General features: G+C 47.1%; 1 protein-coding gene across 1 annotated transcript in view; it reads right to left on the reverse strand.

Moving 5' to 3' along the window:
• pebp4 (phosphatidylethanolamine binding protein 4) overlaps positions 1 to 16,262 on the reverse strand; it is a 40,007-nt gene that overhangs the window by 22,635 nt on the left and 1,110 nt on the right. The gene's annotated exons all lie outside the window — the stretch shown is intronic.

Below are 16,262 nucleotides of genomic sequence, written 5' to 3' on the forward strand. Positions count from 1 at the left end.
GGCCGGATCGGCAAAAGATGAAACGGAAATGGAAGAGGTCACTCAGTCACCTTACGGGTGAGACGCTCCTCGTTTTCATTAAGAACGCTTTTGTACTTGGCTTGAAATTGAAGCAATGGCATTTCTCTGCCGCAAAAGATCATGCTAATTGATCATCGCTTCGACTAAATGATTGTCAATATGGGATCCGATCCTCTTAAACCCGAGTATTGACACAACTCGTACGCAACGAGAACAAACATCAGCATGTTCCTTAAGTGCCTCGTGCGGCACGGCTCGCTCGCTACCTACAATCCTGCCTATTTTTAAACTCAGCCTGCCTCCTACACAGGAGCGGAGTGTGAAGTGGCTTATAAATCCACACTTTGGAAGAGCCACATGGTCAAGGGAAAGCCACGTGTTGACATAAAAGCTATAACGTGGGGCCCAAAACAAGAGCCAATAGACTCCCTCGCGCTATATTAGCCGAGCGTAGCGGTGAATTCGGAGGAGGCGGTGGTTCAAGAGGAATCACGAATCATTCAATCACTCATACTCACAACGCGTTGACATGGTCGGAAAAAAAATAAATCAATTATATCACTGTGGATCTAAAGTTGAGTATCGGACTACTTTGACAAATTCCGTCTGTTTGTGCATTCTGAGTAGCGCTGGCATAGCTAACGTTAAGATGCCTCACAGTGTGATTGAAGCTTTTTTAGGGAGGGAGGGAGGGGAGGGGAGGGGAATTAGTATAAGGCCTCGGGAACAATTTCTGCATTTCTCTCAACACTGACGACTTCTTTCACCACAGCCGTGCTCATGTTAAGCTTATTAGTCACCCTGGATGCCATCTTGCTAGCTGTGGCTTCCGCCACTTTCCGGTGGATGCTTTACACACCTACTCACTGCCGCGAAAGCGAATCCCCGGCAAATACCTTGCACACGCTCCAGCACGGTAAACGCCACTAACAGGTACTCAAGTGGCAATGTGAATTTCATATCCCGCCATGCTAAATGAGGCCGACATATTTTTTGACATGTATTGGTAGTTATGCTGATCAGGACGCAGTACATTCAAACAGGGAAAATTATAATGTTTTGGACTCATGTCCATAATTACGCTGTCAAGCAAGCAGCATGTTATGAAGTCAAAGTGTGCTGTTCCATCAACATCTATTTTTTTTTTCTTCTTTCAAAAGCAACAATGACTTTAGAAAGAAAGTTGTCATACAAACTTATTAATGTTATAAAACGTACGGCCTGTGAGCCATGTATGGCATTTTCTCTGTGGAGTTTTTCTGTGTGCTTCAGTTTCCTCACAAATTCCCCAAAATGTGCCTGTTAGATTAATTTAAGACTTTTCGCTTGGCTATATTTGCCCAAAGTCAGCTGGAATGAGATCCAGCTCACCTGCAACCTGAATGACGAGTGGTACATGGGCTCCCTCTAGTGGTCTGTGAAAGAATCAGTTCGGTTGTATTTAACTTTTAGGGTCAGCGGTTTTTGTTTAACATTTAAGAACTGTTTGTTTTTAATACCTATATTTAGGTTATAATTTTTTACGTGCAACACATTTTAACTAGACAACTAGTTTTCTTTATTGTTTTTGTTCCCCACTGCTGATATTTATACAAGATGAATTAAGTGAAATTCTGAGTTCATTAAAGCTATTTTGGACTCATATCAGGTATAAGTTGAACTGTGCCATAATTTCGACCTGACTATCAGTTGGAAGAATTTGCACATCGTGGCGCAGTCCAAATTTTGCTGCGAGTTGAGTTCTGCGTCCTCTTGACACCCATTTGTGTTTGGCCCTCGGAGCGGTTCAAGGCGTCAGGGGCTGTTCACAGGCACTGTGTGTTTCACCAGCCAAGATGGCTTCCACATTTTTTCTATCATGATTAATTATGGTTGCTGATGGTAGTACAGTGAGAAAGTGTAAATTATTCCCACATTTGCTAGTGCCCTCCGCGCAGTCACTGTTGTGTAGGAAGATGCTATTGACGCCATCCATGGATGCCGACCAAAAGGCATCTACATGGGGTGGCAAACTCGAGTGATTATTAGGACGGGAAGGGGGGGGGGGGCGGCATCTTGTGTCAGCTGAACAGAGTCCAGACTGCCAGTTGACAGGGCCGGAGTTTTCCAGTATGGAAGAGTCTCGTTTCAGTGGGCGAAGCTGGGTGTTGGGGAGACGTTCGGACTGCTTGGAAGCTTGAAAGAGAATCTTTCAAACAGACAAGCACCGTCTGTGTTCCAGTGTCACCAGCCCACCCGTCTGACAATCAGGGCCATGTCATCACTTGGGCTCTGAGTAATTCAGGGAACACTCTTAGCGGACGCTGCAAACAGACGGCAGTGGGACCCTTGATTGAACAAATTCACATTTAAAAACAACAACAAAAAAAAGTTGGAGATCAAACTCATCACCTGTTGCCATTTATACACCAATAGAATAATAAATCATGGCATCCTGCAAGTTGTCCATTCATACGCTGACAATTATTTTTTTTAAAGCTTGTGAATAACACAAATAGAAAACCCTCAGGTGTAAAAAGAAAATGAAATAATAGATCTAAAAAATATTTTTTGAAGTCCCCCAATATGTCTTGTATAAATGCATAGTGCATGCCGGACTGACAAGCTTTAGTGTTAGTGTTAAAATCCCCCCAAAAGATATATTTAAAAAAAAAAATAATCCAAAACATCTGACAAATCATTTTGTGCGTGTTGTTCCATTTAGTGCTGTCACAGAGGACATTACGGAGAATGGCATTTATAATCACAATGCAGAAAGTGTTATCAGAGGAGGTACAGGTTTATGGTTCAAGGGCTCGTCCATTCACGGAGAACAAGCTCAGCCTTTCCGCTTGACGCGCTGATAAAAACGGCACAAATAAAACCTCCATCTTTGCCTCTCCCCAAGGGAATAATATATCACCCATTTGAATGTGGCACATATTGAATCATTTCCAGCGACGATGATTCATTTGAATAAATCAGCCTCTTATTTTGCCAACTTGAACTGATACCGAAATACGAAAAAACATAAATGTAATGTGGTTAGATCTAAGGAGGGACAGGTGTTGGGAGTGTTCTATAGTAGTGGTGGTAATCCTAATCCCCTTTCAAGCAACAATTAATGACTACAGCAATAATCTTGGCATATACGTATGTCGTCGCAATTCCTTTTTGACTGTCAAGCACAACCTGCCTTTCTCGCATCCGACAAGATATGTTGCTGCAGGCAGACAGGATTTGATCCTGGATTTGCATAAATGTACAGCAATAATTCAAGAAATAACCCAAACGGAGATCGTTGTGACCCAATATGTTTTTTTTAACCTACCACTATGGTCTGCCTTGGTATATGGATTTGAACAATCTATCAAATAGTTGTAAATGTCTGGATATGTGACTGACCTTAGTAGAGGACCAAACGCTTGCTGTCCCAGTTCCTGCTGCGCTTGAGCTGGTGGCATTCTTACTTGGTTTCCACAGCAGATTATATTTTTATTTTTTTATATTTTTTTCCAACTTTTCAATGTATGTCTTGCGGCTTTCTTGGTCCAACTGGGCGAAATAATCACTCACGACACCCACCAGCCCATAGACCGCCATCCTCACGAGTCTAGTAGCAGCGGACGAGGCTTTTTGGCGCTAAATAATAATGGCCGCCCGGCCATATGACGTTAATGCATTTCGGCCTCACGACAATAGCCCCCCCCCACCCAGCCCGCCATCCTCACGAGTCTAGTGGCAGCGGACGAGGCTTTTTGGCGCCAAATAGTAATGACATGTGACGTTAATGCATTTCGGCCACTGAATTTCCCGCGCTCCCCTGTCCATATAATATGCACTTGCTCGGCGCGCGTTACACCCCCCAGTCAAAATAACAGGCTGACTGAAATGTCAGCGTTTACCTTGGATTATAATGATCGCGGGGATTTAATCGATTCTCCGCCCGCCTGCCGTCTCTACGGACGGTGGACAGTAAATGCACCTGAAGCCTGAACGCGGTAAAGGCTTTATTCTATTTTTATTTATCGACGGCGTCGCCCCGTACAATCTAACTTATCAGTTGACGTACGGAGGCGGAGCTGCCGTCGGCGTTCAGGCGATGGCCAACGCTACATTACAGTCATGAAAAAAGAAAAGAGAAAAAAGAAGGAACAGTTGAACAACAACTGTGACTTATTTAGATCGTCTGTCGACGCTTTGCTAACGGTGTTAGCCCCTCAGTGGCGGATTCCATGATGTGTTAGCTCGCTGGGGCAATCCTAAAACAAATTCAAACATGCAGACACAAATGAGAACTAGTGTGCCTCTCCAAGCTTTGCTAACGGTGTTAGCAGTTTCCATTATGTCACAATGTTCAAGATTCAAGGGTTTTTATTTGCCATGTCTGAGGTTGCCAAACAAGGAATTCGACTTTGGTAAATCACAGCCTCTGTTCAACATTGAGGTGACTAACAACAACACTCATGACATGTGAAAAATGGCAAATATTCTCAAACATCCCCTGGTCTTAAACTCCCAAGAGGGCAAGGGTAAAACTCAAAACACCAGCTAGGGGAAATGAGAAACCTTAAGAGACCACAGTTGGGAGGGTCCCTCTTCTGGGATGACCAGGCTGCAATGGATGCAGTATAACTAAGACGAATAACACATCCGTTCTGGACTGGAATGTTCTTATGATGCACTTGCCTCGCGCTTGCCTTGCCTTGCGCTTGCCTCGCGCTTGCGCTTGCCTTGCGCTTGCCTTGCGCTTGCCTTGCCCTTGCCTTGCCCTTGCCTTGCCCTTGCCTTGCCCTTGCCTTGCCCTTGCCTTGCCCTTGCCTTGCCCTTGCCTTGTCCTCGCCTCGCGCTTGCCTCGCGCTTGCCTCGCGCTTGCCTCGCGCTTGCCTCGCGCTTGCCTCGCGCTTGCCTTGCCTTGCGCTTGCCTTGCGCTTGCCTTGCGCTTGCCTTGCGCTTGCCTTGCGCTTGCCTTGCGCTTGCCTTGCGCTTGCCTTGCGCTTGCCTTGCGCTTGCCTTGCGCTTGCCTTGCGCTTGCCTTGCGCTTGCCTTGCGCTTGCCTTGCGCTTGCCTTGCGCTTGCCTTGCGCTTGCCTTGCGCTTGCCTTGCGCTTGCCTTGCGCTTGCCTTGCGCTTGCCTTGACTTGACTTGACTTGACTTGACTTGCCTTGCCTTGCCTTGTCCTTGCCTTGCCTTGCCTTGTCCTTGCCTTGTCCTTGCCTTGTCCTTGCCTTGCCTTGCCTTGCCATGTTTTGCCATGCCTTGCCTTGACTTGCCTTGCCCTTGCCTTGTACTTGCCCTTGCCTTGTGCTTGCCTTGCGCTTGCCTTGCGCTTGCCTTGCGCTTGCCTTGCGCTTGCCTTGCGCTTGCCTTGCGCTTGCCTTGCGCTTGCCTTGCGCTTGCCTTGCGCTTGCCTTGCGCTTGCCTTGCGCTTGCCTTGCGCTTGCCTTGCGCTTGCCTTGCGCTTGCCTTGCGCTTGCCTTGCGCTTGCCTTGCGCTTGCCTTGCGCTTGCCTTGCGCTTGCCTTGCTTTGCGCTTGCCTCGTGCTTGCCTTGCTTTTCCTTGACTTGACTTGTACGTGTACTTGCCTTGCCTTGTACTTGCCTTGTACTTGCCTTGTACTTGCCTTGCCTTGCCTTGCCTTGCCTTGCCTTGCCTTGCCTTGCCTTGTACTTGCCTTGCCTTGCCTTGTACTTGCCTTGCCTTGCCTTGCCTTGTACTTGCCTTGTACTTGCCTTGCCTTGCCTTGTACTTGCCTTGTACTTGCCTTGTACTTGCCTTGCCTTGTACTTGCCTTGTACTTGCCTTGTACTTGCCTTGTACTTGCCTTGTACTTGCCTTGCCTTGCCTTGCCTTGCCCAGCCTTGCCTTGCCTTGCCTAGCCCTCATATGGCCTTGCCTTGCCTTGCTTCGTCTCGCCATGCTTTCGCCTTGTGCTTGCCTCGCCCTCCCTTGCGGTGCCTTGCCTCGCTTTGCCTTGCCTTGCCTTGCCTTGCTGTGCCTTGCCTTGCTGTGTCATGCCGTGCCGTACCGTGCCGTGCCGTGCCAGCTTGTGCTTGTGCCTGCCCGTGCCTGTGCCGTGCCGAGCCTTGACGTGCCGTGCCGTGCCCGTGCCTGTGCTTCCGCCCGTGCCTGTGCCTGTGCCGTGCTCTGCCGTGCCTGTGCCTGTGCCTGTGCTTAAGCTTGTGCTTGTGCTTGTGCTTGTGCCCGTGCCCTCGCCGAGCCGTACAATACTGTGCCGAGCCTGGGCCTGTGCCTGTGCTTGTGCCTGCCTGCGGCTGCGCCACGCATGTGCTTGTGCCATTGCTTGAGCCTGCAAGCTTGTGCCTGTGCTTGTGCCTGTGCCAGCGCTTTGCCCGTGCTCGATCCTGTCTGTGCTTGTGCCTGTGCTTGTGCCTGTGCTTGTACCTGTGCCTGTGCCTGTGCTTGTGCCTGTGCTTGTGCCTGTGCTTGTGCCTGTGCCTGTGCTTGTGCTTGTGCCTGTGCCTGTGCTTGTGCCTGTGCTTGTGCCTGTGCTTGTGCCTGTGCCTGTGCTTGTGCCTGTGCTTGTGCTTGTGCTTGTGCCTGTGCTTGTGCTTGTGCCTGTGCCTGTGCCTGTGCTTCTGCTTCTGCTTGTGCCTGGCTTGTGCTTGTGCTTGTGTCTGGCTTGTGCTTGTGCTTGTGCTTGTGCTTGGACTTGACTTGACTTGACTTGACTTGACTTGTACTTGTCTTGCCTTGCCTTGTACTTGCCTTGTACTTGCCTTGCCTCGCCTTGCCTCGCCTTATACTTGCCTTGCCTTGTCCTTGCCTTATACTTTCCTTGCCTTATACTTGCCTTGCCTTGACTTGCCTTGACTTGACTTGCCTTGCCTTGCCTTGTCCTTGCCTTGCCTTGTACTTGCCTTGTACTTGCCTTGTCCTTGCCTTATACTTTCCTTGCCTTATACTTGCCTTGCCTTGACTTGCCTTGACTTGACTTGACTTGACTTGACTTGCCTTGCCTTGCCTTGCCTTGCCTTGCCTTGCCTTGCCTTGCCTTGCCTTGCCTTGCCTTGTACTTGCCTTGTACTTGCCTTGCCTCGCCTTGCCTCGCCTTATACTTGCCTTGCCTTGTCCTTGCCTTATACTTTCCTTGCCTTATACTTGCCTTGCCTTGACTTGCCTTGACTTGACTTGACTTGACTTGCCTTGCCTTGCCTTGCCTTGCCTTGTCCTTGCCTTGCCTTGTACTTGCCTTGTACTTGCCTTGCCTTGCCTTATACTTTCCTTGCCTTATACTTGCCTTGCCTTGCCTTGCCTTGACTTGCCTTGACTTGCCTTGACTTGACTTGACTTGACTTGCCTTGTACTTGCCTTGCCTTGTACTTGCCTTGTACTTGCCTTGCCTTGCCTTGTACTTGCCTTGCCTTGCCTTGCCTTGTCTTACACTTGCCGTGCCTCATACTTGCCTTGTACTTGCCTTGCCTTGTACTTGCCGTGCCTTATACTTGCCTTGTACTTGCCTTGCCTTGTACTTGCCTTGCCTTGTACTTGCCTTGTACTTGCCTTGTACTTGCCTTGCCTTGCCTTGCCTTGCCTTGTACTTGCTTTGCCTTGCCTTGCCTTGCCTTGCCTTGCCTTGCCTTGTACTTGCTTTGCCTTGCCTTGCTTTGCCTTGCCTTGTACTTGCCTTGCCTTGCCTTGCCTTGCCTTGCCTTGCCTTGTACTTGCTTTGCCTTGTACTTGCCTTGCCTTGCCTTGCCTTGCCTTGCCTTGCCTTGTCCTTGCCTTGCTTTGTACTTGCCTTGTACTTGCCTTGCCTTGCCTTATACTTTCCTTGCCTTATACTTGCCTTGCCTTGCCTTGCCTTGACTTGCCTTGACTTGCCTTGACTTGACTTGACTTGCCTTGTACTTGCCTTGCCTTGTACTTGCCTTGTACTTGCCTTGCCTTGCCTTGTACTTGCCTTGCCTTGCCTTGCCTTGTCTTACACTTGCCGTGCCTCATACTTGCCTTGTACTTGCCTTGCCTTGTACTTGCCGTGCCTTATACTTGCCTTGTACTTGCCTTGCCTTGTACTTGCCTTGCCTTGTACTTGCCTTGCCTTGTACTTGCCTTGTACTTGCCTTGTACTTGCCTTGCCTTGCCTTGCCTTGCCTTGTACTTGCTTTGCCTTGCCTTGCCTTGCCTTGCCTTGCCTTGCCTTGCCTTGCCTTGCCTTGCCTTGCCTTGTACTTGCTTTGCCTTGCCTTGCTTTGCCTTGCCTTGCTTTGCCTTGCCTTGTACTTGCCTTGCCTTGCCTTGCCTTGCCTTGCCTTGCCTTGCCTTGCCTTGCCTTGTACTTGCTTTGCCTTGTACTTGCCTTGCCTTGCCTTGCCTTGCCTTGCCTTGCCTTGCCTTGCCTTGCCTTGCCTTGCCTTGCCTCGTACTTGCCTTGCCTTGCCTTGCCTTGCCTTGCCTTGCCTTGCCTTGCCTTGCCTTGCCTTGCCTTGCCTTGCCTTGCCTTGCCTTGCCTTGTACTTGCCTTGTCTTGCCTTGTACTTGCCTTGTACTTGCCTCGCCTCGCCTCGTACTCGCCTTGCCTTGCCTTGCCTTGCCTTGCCTTGCCTTGCCTTGTACTTGCCTTGTACTTGCCTTGTACTTGCCTCGCCTCGCCTCGCCTCGTACTCGCCTTGCCTTGTACTTGCCTTGCCTTGTACTTGCCTTGCCTTGTACTTGCCTTGCCTTGCCTTGTACTTGCCTTGCCTTGCCTTGCCTTGCCTTGCCTTGCCTTGCCTTGCCTTGCCTTGCCTTGCCTTGCCTTGCCTTGCCTTGCCTTGCCTTGCCTTGCCTTGCCTTGCCTTGCCTTGCCTTGCCTTGCCTTGCCTTGCCTTGCCTTGCACTTGCCTTGCACTTGCCTTGTAGTTGCCTTGTACTTGCCTTGCCTTGCCTTGCCTTGCCTTGTACTTGCCTCGCCTTGCCTCGCCTCGCCTCGCCTTGTACTCGCCTCGCCTTGTATTCGCCTCGCCTCGCCTCGCCTCGCCTCGCCTCGCCTTGTACTCGCCTCGCCTCGCCTCGCCTCGCCTTGTACTTGCCTCGCCTTGCCTTGCCTTGCCTTGCACTTGCCTTGCCTTGCCTTGCCTTGTCCTTGCCATGTTTTGTCTTGCCTTGCCTTGCCTTGCCTTGCCTTGCCTTGCCTTGCCTTGCCTTGCCTTGCCTTGCCTTGCCTTGCCTTGCCTTGCCTTGCCTTGCCTTGCCTTGCCTTGGCCTTGCCTTTCCTTGGCCTTGCCTTTCCTTGGCCTTGCCTTGCCTTGGCCTTGCCTTGCCTTGTACTTGCCTTGTACTTGCGGTGTTAGTATTTTATAGTGATGAACTACAAAAAGAGATTCAATTGGTTTCAACAGAGTCACAGTCACAAAATTGGCATTTTCATGATGCCGTACGCGAGATAACACCATCGGCCATGAGCAGAAGCTGCTGGCCTCCCCTCGCTCGCCCGGGTGGAGACAGCTACGCTTCCGCAAGTCCATTAAACGGTTGAATAAATAAGATAAATAAGAAATAAGATAAATCAGCCAAACACCACGTACACCCCTTGTCCCCAAGAAAGGAGTCATTCAATGGCCGCATTAGAAGGGGGGGGGGGGGCAGGGGGGGGCTCCCACACCCCGTCCACACCCCGTCCACACCCCGTCCACACCCCGTCCACACCCCGTCCACACCCCGTCCACACCCCGTCCACACCCCGTCCACACCCCGTCCACACCCCGTCCACACCCCGTCCACCCACACATCCTTTTCTTAGGGCCGGAGGATTTACGGATGCTCCTTTAGAAATTAGAATAGAGTTTGAGGAAATGCGGCAGACTGGTGCTTTTCTTTCCACTGTCAACGGCGTGCGGCTCAGCGATCAAATACATGGATGAATTAAACAACGGTCTTACCCAGGGGTGGGCAATTCATTTTTACAAGGGGCCACATGAAAAACCTGAGTTGTGTCAGAGGGCCACACCTACGATAACTTAAACCTGCTCAATTTTCTTCCATTGTAAAATGCACTCAATTATTTATTTGAAATAGTTGGTACTGGTAATTAGAAGAATACAATTATTCTGTTTATGTTTATATTAAGCTATGTGAAATTGGGGTGTAAAGGTTAAATAAAAAAACAATCATTAATCAGTACAATTTATTCTTAACTTCTTTAACTTTTCCTCAAATGACAAAGCCGCTGCATCTCTGGGTGTGAAGTTTGATAGAAAAAAAAAAAGTCCTTGTTGGGCTTGCAGTTTTGCTAGGAATGCATCAGCCTCTGATGCGCCCTGTTTATCAGACAGACGTACGTATTTTTTCTCATGCTTGGTCGTGTAGTGGCGACTCAAATTCTATTCTTTAAACACAGCGAGCGACCTGTGTACCACAAATCAGGCACATGGCTTTACCTTTCATTTCTGTAAAGAAATACTTGGCAGTCCATGTCTTGTTGAAAACACGGCGCTCCTTGTCAACTTTTCTTTTCCGAGGGTCGGCACACGTTTCTCGGGCAGCATTACTTCGCACTGTTCACCTTCACGCACAGCTCAGAAACACGTACGCTACACGGGAGTGCGACGCCTTTCAAAATAAAAGCGAAACAGTTGTATTGTACGCACGACACAAATTTTGTTATTTTTTTTAAATTACGATTGGCCTCATGCGGGCCGGACAGGGACGCACGCACAAAGGGCCGGATGTGGCCCGCGGGCCATAATTTGCCCAGGTTTGCACTATGAACTCACGCTATCGATAAGATCGACCATAAAAGCTTGTCGTGAAATATGGATCGCGTGTATATTTAGTGATTGAAAAAAAGAATCCAAACTTTCAATGCCTTTGACAAAAAACAAAAATCAAAGTACAGATGCGCAGGATCAGCCTATCGGCAAAGGTATACAATTTAAAATAAAAAAAAAGAAATCTGCATCTTGTGCAATGAAAGGGGTTATATGCACGCTGAAGCAGATGTACACATTCTGACACACACACACACACACACACACAAATCCTGTTGAGCTGAGCTGAGCACAGATAGCCTCGCAGGCCTCCGAGGCACAATTAGGATTTCACGCAGGGAAGAAATCTACATTCCCGCACACATGAAAAAAGTCCTTTCTACCTCCCGACAACAATATCAACTTAAGGAATTTTTTTTTTTTTAAAAACCTGCAGCACCACTTGAAAGGATTTGGACAACAAAATTAATCTGTAGTTGTTAAAGAAAAATATGACGGTTGAGGAAAATCCTGTCCTAAGCCACCCAGTTCCAATCAATTTCTTCTATTGGCTGCGACATGAAAAGAAGCCAGCACGTCTGGTTTGCTCCGAGTGCTCGTCCGTGTGCAAAAACATTCCATATATGGAAAGAGACACAAGTTGAAATTGGTGACATTTGATGGGCTGCGCTAACAAACTTAGTATATTCTAAACTAATGTTAGCCATAAAAAAGTTGACTCAAAACAAATTCAGATGAATTAATAACTGTACTTGGCGTGAACTATTGTCACAATTTAATGGAGCGCCATCATGCGCACTTTAACACAGACAGACATGAGGCGAAATACCATGTCAGACCTTCAGCCACAATGAACGTCTCCGCATGTAAACTTCACTTCACCCCATGCGACACATCATCCCCGAGGGCAAATAAGGACTCGAGCTGCATTGGAATTTGACCGGGACCTTTGAGCTGCTTGCTCACTGAAATTGCACAGAACGGAAAACTTATTGCAAACGTCACTGCGGATATGCAAATTTGCATCACTGCGAAAGAAAAGGTTAACGGCATCATCTCGAGTATCCCCCCCCCAAAAAAACTAATCTCCAGCAATGGCATCCAGCGACAATATGTCATCGCTTGTTATCGATAGCTCTCCTGACATTCCCTGAAAGAAAGCAAAAGCTTTGCATCCTGCAAACACCTACTCTGTGAGCTTTGGTTTCAGCTCCAAAACCTCCACACCACAGTGTGGGCAGTGCTGGCAGAGCCCAACCTGAGAACACTGACTGCGTGCAACAGTTGGACTAATGACTGAAAAAAAAAAAAAAAATTATATATATTATCAAACTGAAATGGCCTCACAGCAGGCAATGCTCCGTGGAAGCATGTTGACTTGTGCCCACCTCCCGTCTTAGATGTCCACAATGCCTCAAAGGTCTTAGCGCCGTAAGGTGTGCTGAGCGTCTCCAGCTTCCGCCACTCCGGCAAAATATCACTTTAATATGTTAAGAAGATTAAGATGGATAAATGTCGAGATACACGTTTTGAAAAGCCACCTAAATCTCGAGTGTTTTGAACATGAGTCGGTCGAGGTGATCAACAAACAAGCCCACCGGAATTCAACGCGATTGGCTAGCGAGAATGGAAGCTTATTTGGAGATTTTGGCAATTTTAAGCTTCTTGAATCTAAAACCATCCCACCTTTTGCTTAATAATTCATAAACACCAACCTCGAGGACAACAAAAGCACGGTTAAACATCCTGGTCACAGTTCCGCTCGACAGCCGTCTTATCCTGTTTATGCTAATGCTATATAGTCCTCTTTGTGTAGGTCAACATTTGCCTTAATCTTCTGCTGCAAACATGTAAAAAACCAAACAGAGAAACAAGAGGCTAAAAGTTTAAAGGTCTCCCAAATCAAATTGAATTTCTCTCATCGAGTCTTTCAAGGGAATTAAATCAGGTATTATGCTAAAATCAAGCTAGGTGGTTGTGTTTACACCGATTTGAGAGTGCTGCTCTGCAAGACAATGAAGAATCAGAGCTGGAATGAATGATGCAAGTGGATTAGCAATTAATCCGCATATCATTTCCCCCCATCGACCGTCCTTAGATTAATCATAGCATCAATGGGCCTGATTGCTAGCATCACTTGCAATGTCAAATGCTAGCATGGCAATTATACAAAAACTAACTAAAAATGGGAGAACCCAAGTTGTGGGAATCACTTTCCTGTGGAAAACTTTCCCCATGGGAAAAAAAAATAAATCTTATTTTATCTGCCAAACGTGTATTAACCTGTTTTTCCTGTACACTGGCTCAGAGTTAAGACAATAAGAGATGAAGGGGAAGGCATTATGGAGCCTTAAGCATAATGAGCAGCCCCCAAGCTGTTCTTAGAGAAGGTGAATCAGAGGATTGGGACACGAGTGGAACTAAACCCTGTGCCGGACCACAAAACATTTTTGGGCAAAGTGCCACTAAGCCATGCATGTGTGTCTTCAAGTAAACTTCATGTGATCACGCCACTTCAGGATTACGTGCTTGTAAAAGAAAAAGAGGCTGTCAAGAGAAGAGCAGAGCAGAAATAAATTAACCCAGTTTTAAGCAGAAGCACCGCAGTAATCCTCCCTAAAAGTTTTGTCTACGTTTAGTTTTCAAAATCAGTTATTATGCGCAAACTATCAACAGCAAAGAGTTGAGATGAGGACTGAAGTGGTTTTCAACGAAATTGACAAGAAAGTCAAATTCACCGGGAGTCAAGTTTGATATGTATCTTGGCTCACATCATAATGAAAGCAATGTCGTACCGTGACGGCTTCACGGAGCGGTCGACAAATGATTGCCTGGTAAATGTTACCTTTCTGTACTTCTTAAAAATAGAAATTTAATCTTGCATGTTTATCCTTCCAGTGCACGTTATGAGATTGAACTGAGTTTACCAAAAATGTATACGAATCCAAAGGTAAGACTTCCTGTTTGACTGCTAAATATTAATCAGGGAGCGCGAGTTCGTATTTTATTTCCAATAAAGGCCCGCCCGCTGTCAAGGTCTTTGCTATCGACCTGTCAACTCTGTCGGCAAATTTCAGTAAAATGATTTCATTTTAGCACGAGTGTCGCCCGTAGACTTGTCCCTCCTTTGTTTGCAAAAATGCCAGTTATTACCAATTGAAGGAAAAAAATCATCCAGTTGGTATGTTTAATGGACTATTAAAAATATTTCATTGACTTGTTACTATCATCTTCCTGACATTATATTTTCAATCAAGATGATAATCACAGAACCGCAAATGGAACCCTGCCTGGAAGCAAAAAGGCTCGTTATTGCTGTATGCACTGGTGGCTAAAAAGCGAAGCGTGGAGAGTGTCTGTTGCCAGAACACACAAGTGCCAACAGTCTGCACTGATTTTCCTTGATAAATTGCACCACGCTGTTTGTGATTTAATCAAAATAAAATATTAAATGGATCAGTAGAAAATATTCCAGTACTTGATACACTTGTTGAGCCTCGCCGTCATATGACTGTGGAAATATTAGCTCGCCTCGCTGAATGAAAGCCGTAGTCTTCTAAACTTTCAATCCACGTGTTTTTTTTTTTTTTTTTTTTACTGTCAGGAATCCTGCATGGGTGGACGCGGAGGCTTTCCTGGGAATGACAGGGTCTACGCGAGAGGAACCCCACCCTCGCGTCTCCGGCGTGCCAACACGGGGGGAGAGTGGGCAGCACGGAGACGGCAGGCTGCTGCCGTGGGCACTGCCAGGCTTAAAGCTGCCCTGTCGTCATCAGAGGCTCGCAGAAAAGAACGCTGAGATTCACCAAAACAAAACACACACACACACACAAATAAGAGGAGGGGGATCGTTGCATTTAAATCCTCTCTCAACGCCCCCGCGTGTTTCAGCAAAGCATAAAAATCATTCACAGAGAGCGAAAAGCAGCAAAGAAAGAGACAGAGGCAAAAGCACTATTAGAAGCTCAAGAGATCATCATATTGAGGCAGCGCTAATCACAGTCATGCTTTAAACCCTCGGTCCATCCATCCAAGTGTCTACCAAAACAAAGACGACGTTTGAAAGCCTACTTGGCTTTGAGCCGGACCAAAACTCCGGTGTTGCCGTGACTAGAAAGTTCGAGGATGTTCATTTATGACGTTACACGTTCGTTTGCGTTAGCACCAACTGCAATCGGTCCCCGGTCGGGGTTAAGCTAGCTAGCGGAGGAAGCTAACTGTCACAAAAGATACAAAGTAGTCCTTTTACCACAAAAAGCTTTGTTAAAATATGCTAGGAACGTCCAAAGTCCAAAGCTACAACATGAAACCAGTAAGATCTTAAGAGAAGGCTCACAGTTTGTTTCGCTTAGCTACAAAAAACCCACCAAAAAAGCGTGAAACCTTGATTCTGGCTATAATGAGTTTAGGCGCGCATGAGATCCTCACAAGACAGTCTACGTCAAAAAATCCAAATCTTATTGTTCACGGTAATTATGGTCAGCTCTAAATGAATTTCAAAGCTTTGGACTTTGGCCACATTTAGAGGTGTGTTTATAGGCCGAGTGGACCATTGCACTCCATTACAATTACTCAGCAGGCCTGCCTGCCTGCCTGCCTGCCTGCCTCCCTTGGCGGCAATGGAGTGGGAGGACCAGTGGGTGGATTTGAGCCGAAGCGGCCGCTATTCTGTCCCGCTGCCACAAGGTTTGCGAGGCTGAGTGGCAGAGAATAGCGGTGGCGCGTTGACAGGAAGCGTGGTGGACTGGCACGGCAACAATACGAGCGACAATCGCAGTCCTTCAATTGCGCCAATTTGGTGGAGTGTCGGGGAAACGGAGGGAATAGCATTTCAAAGCCAATAAAGTTTGTATTGATTTATTTTCATGTGTAATGCGTTTTGCTGTCTGGTTAGAACAGTGAATCAGTCCAGGACCATAGATCAAACGGGGTTTGGGCAATAGATCATGTTCAAAGTGGACTGCTTAGCTGGTGAATCCACAGAGGAGATCTTACATCCAACTGGATTTCAATTATATTTTTTTTCCACGTCATCTTCACAATTCCCGGTTTTTAAGGACCCAGAAAGAGTTGCCGGGGCACAGTTATGTGACTGGAACCTATTGCAGCTGACTTTTGGTGGAAGTGTGAGTTACTACCATTGACAACTACATCCAGCAATGAAACAGGAATTCTTAACTCATTCATTATTTGCTCCTGCATTTTAAAAACTATTCTCCATAATAATGTTTGGACTCGGAGCTCGGTGGTGCACTATTCTTTAAAACAACAATGTGTGCTAGTTAAATTATTCAAGTCATTTTAACTATCTTCACTGGAGGCAAAAAAAAAATAATAATGCATAGAAGACAAAGTGAAATAAATCACAGCACAGTACATTTAGCTGTTGTTCATTGCAGTGGCGACAATAAAGTGCTAGCACCACCCACTGGTGTAGGATTGCGACAGAAAGTCATTTCAGGACAACAAATATGATACATTAGTGCACTCTGGTGTTAAGAAAAAGATCATGCACACTGACTAGAAATATTAAATTGCCTTTATCATTTCATG

The sequence above is a fragment of the Syngnathus floridae genome, chromosome 5 (genome assembly GCF_059516105.1).
Source record: "Syngnathus floridae isolate MCC-2025c chromosome 5, RoL_Sflo_1.0, whole genome shotgun sequence".
Classification (NCBI taxonomy): Eukaryota; Metazoa; Chordata; class Actinopteri; order Syngnathiformes; family Syngnathidae; genus Syngnathus; species Syngnathus floridae.